At 42.1% G+C, this 3,964-nt stretch overlaps 1 non-coding gene and 1 pseudogene across 1 annotated transcript; both read right to left on the bottom strand.

Moving 5' to 3' along the window:
* LOC111960997 (neural-cadherin-like) overlaps positions 1–3,964 on the bottom strand; it is a 140,038-nt pseudogene that overhangs the window by 32,452 nt on the left and 103,622 nt on the right.
* On the bottom strand, positions 3,507–3,669 carry LOC111962868 (U1 spliceosomal RNA). Its single transcript, XR_002877161.1, has one exon. It is a non-coding gene; the product is annotated as a U1 spliceosomal RNA (small nuclear RNA).

Here is a 3,964-nt window from a genome sequence, read left to right as displayed (position 1 = left end):
GCCCGTTCCTCCTCATAGAGCTGGTTAACTGAGTCAGGTTTGTAGCCTCCTTGCTCGCCACCACGCTTTTTTCAGTTCTGCACACCATTTTCTATAGGCATTGAGGTCAGGGCTTTGTGATGGCCACTCCAATACCTTGACTTTGTTGTCCCTAAGCCATTTTGCCACAAATTTGGAAGTATGCTTGGGATCATTGTCCATTTGGAGATCCATTTGCGACCAAGCTTTAACTTCCTGACTGATGTCTTGAGATGTTGCTCAATAAATCCACATAATTTTCCTACTCATGATGCCATCTATTTTGTGAAGTGCATCAGTCCCTCCTGAGCAAAGCACCTCCACAAACATGATGCTGCCACCCCACGTGCTTCACGGTTGGGATGGTGTACTTCGGCTTGCAAGCCTTCCCCCTTTCCTCCAAAGATAACAATGGTCATTATGGCCAAACAGTCTATTTTTGTTTCATCAGACCAGAGGACATTTCTCCCAAAAGTACAATATTTGTCCCCATGTGCGTTGCAAACTGTATTCGGCTTTTTATGGCGGTTTTGAGGAGCAGTGCTGAGTGCCTGAGTCCTTGGCCTGAGTCCTTGCTGAGTTGCCTTTCATGTTATGTCGATATAGGACTCGTTTACTGTGGATATAAATACTTTGTACCCGCTTCCTCCAGCATCTCTTCACCAAGATCCTTTTGCTGTTGTTCTGGGATTGATTTGCACTTTCTTGCACCAAAGTACTTCATCTCTAGGAACGGATGCATCTCCTTCCTGAGCGGTATTGATGGCAGCGTGGTCCCATGTGTTTATACTTGCGACTATGTTTGTTACAGATGACGTGTAACTTCTCAGGCATCTTTGAAATTGCTTCCCAGTCTGAACCGACTTGTAGAGTCTACAATGTTTTCTGAGGTCTTGTGATTTTAAATTTTTCCCATTGATGTCAAGCAAAGAGCACTTGAGTTTGAAGGTAGGCCTTGAAATACATCCACAGGTACACTCCCAATTGACTCAAACAATGTCAATTAGCCTATCAGAAGCTTCTAAAGCCATGAACATCATTTTCTGGAATTTTCAAAGCTGTTTAAAGGCACAGTCAACTTAGTGTATGTAAACTTCTGACCCACTGGAATTGGGATACAGTGAATTATAAGTGAAATAATCTGTCTGTAAACAATTGTTAGAAAAATTACTTGTGTCATGCACACAGTGCAGACTTGCGAAAACTATAATTTGTTAACAAGAAATTTGTGGAGTGGTTGAAAAACGAGTTTTAATGACTCCAACCTAASTGTATGTAAACATKCGACTTCAACTGTATGTCGTTTAGATCATATTAGGACTCTGCTATGCAATGCAGTCCACTCCACCTTATGATACCCAGAGACAACACCTGTTATAATCTGACTGTTAATTCTCTAAGGATATACCGTCTTCACAGTGGATCCCTGTGTACCCGGGCCCACACTGGCAGCTGAAGGAGTCCCACTGCCCGTTACAGTGCCCCCTGGCGCCACAGACTGGTACACCCATGTTCATACAGTTCCCATCAGTCAGAGAGCAGCCTGGGGCAGTGCTGGAGGATGCCGAGGGAGAGCCAAGGTCATAGAGCTGGAGCAGAGGGAAGAGAGAGAGAGGGGGGGGGGAATGAGGGAAGGAGAGAGAGATATGTGGAGGGACAGAGAGAAAGAGAGAGGAAGAGGAAAAAAATACAAATTGAGGGCGAGAGAGAGAAAAGAATAAGGGAGAGAGAGAGATGGCATGATATTTTAGGTGTATCTTCAATAATGCACAATACATCCTTTTCTGATGCCTAAAGTAGAGAGGTGCAAAGATCATGGGCATAAATGAGAGAAAGAACTTGAAGGAGAATACATTGCACCCATACAAGTACCCTGTCTGACAGCACTGATATAGTCTGACTAAAGTGGAATGTGATGACAGAGACATCAGCATTCAGAAGATGTTCCCAGCTTAGCCTTGAGCTCACATTTACATTCCTCTTGAACTCCCGTTTTTAAAAACACCTTCCAGCGAGTCAACCAAACAGACCAAGGTGTGAGAAAATAAATAAAATTGCAATGTCTAGAGCCAAGATGGAGTGAGAGAGGTAGACTATTTTCTTGTTAGGGTGTTAGGCCAGAGCTGTAGACTTTTGTGTCTTACCTTACTGTCCACAACCAGGTTGCGCAGACAACCATTGAAGTGTTTTTGCTGTAGCTGGGGATACTCATAGGACATGTTCTCGTTGACCCCCCCTAGCTGCAACACCTGACTCCCATTCAGGTACCTGTGGAGGAGGACACACTTCACTGTCAATGTCTGACCATTCCGTCCGTCCATCCATCCATCCATCCATCCATCTATTTATCCATCAAGTTTGATTATTCGCAATATACATATGATATACACTCACCTACGTATTTATTTGGACAGTGATGCTAAAAAAAAACTTGGGCTCTATACTCCAGCATTTTGGATTTGAGAACAAATGTTTCATATGAGGCGACAGTACAGAATGTCACCTTTTGTTTGAGGGTATTTTCATACATATTTGTTTTACCGTTTAGAAATGAAAGCACTTTATGTTCTAGTCCCCCATTTGAAAGTGCCATAAGTATTCGGACAAATTAACTTACAGTACCAGTCAAAAGTTTGGACACACCTACTCATTCCACAGTTTTTCCTTTATTTTGACTATTTTCTACATTGCAGAATAATAKCGAAGACATCAAAACTATGAAATAACACACATGGAATCATGTAATAACCCAAAAAGTGTTAAACAAATCAAAATATATTTTATATTTGAGATTCTTCAAAGTAGCCACCCTTTGCCTTGATGACAGCTTTGCACACTCTTGCCATTCTCTCTCCTCAAACCATCTTCATGGGTAGTCACCTGGAATGCATTTCAATTAACAGGTGTGCCTTGTTAAAAGTTCATTTGTGGAATTTCTTTCCTTCTTAATGCGTTCTGAAAAAGCTATTAGTTATTTGATGCGGATGGTGGGAGACAGCTGTCGCTGGCGCTTACAATATGAATTGTCCGGTATGACGCGCGTGCATTTTTTGTTGGCACATATTTTCACAGTCCTTGTGGGAAATGGATCAAATACGACAATGACTTTGACAATACCATCATTGCAAGCCAAGTTTCCAATGCAGCTATCTTAGCCAGAAAAATACACCAAAAATTCTGGATGTTGACTATGGCATTGGTTTGGGTTAAGGGAGGGAAGCGCATGTATGGAACTTATAATTGAAGCGGCATGGGCGTATGAACAACATCATGACCATGGGGTTAGAGCGGCTTCTCAAACTATTCTTGATTGAAGTACAGCGTGGCAATAAAAACCCCATGCTGCATTTTGAGCCAACATGAGGTTTCCACCAAATGTCAACAATGTTTGGCTACAAACAAATGTTTCTAACTTTCATTGTCCACAAAGTGTCTTCACACTGACTTAAAGATCTCCAAAGCAAAACTGGCATTTGACTCAAGTCATCCTCATGCTTGCCCGGACGCAGTCCCCACTAATAAAATTAATGCAATAGATTTTCCACATTTGGGGAAATTCACGGGCTTCAGCACAGCCGGAGTGCAATGGCTAAGCCCACCCTGGGTGAACCGCCTTCTTGAACGACAGTATTCTCCTGCCAAGGTAAGTTGAGATACACCATCAGTGGAGGCAGTGTCTCCAGTGCAGCAACATTTTCGGCTAGCGGTAACCACTTTGTGTTCCGATAATATCACATCAACATCGACCTGCGTTAAATACGTTTAAGGAATGCACTTGCAGACAGAGTGGTGAAAAGTAGTTCTTTTGTTACTAGATTATATATATCAAGTGAAACCACTAGATCCATCATGCCAACACTGTAGAAAAATCACCAATGATTTAATATCTTAACCTGTCTGATATCACAAATGTATGCCCGAATTTATTACGAATAAATCATATTAG

The sequence above is a fragment of the Salvelinus sp. IW2-2015 genome, linkage group LG4q.1:29 (genome assembly GCF_002910315.2).
Source record: "Salvelinus sp. IW2-2015 linkage group LG4q.1:29, ASM291031v2, whole genome shotgun sequence".
Classification (NCBI taxonomy): Eukaryota; Metazoa; Chordata; class Actinopteri; order Salmoniformes; family Salmonidae; genus Salvelinus; species Salvelinus sp. IW2-2015.
The sequence above is the reverse complement of the archived record's forward strand: the minus strand, read 5'-3'. Positions and strand labels throughout refer to the sequence as shown.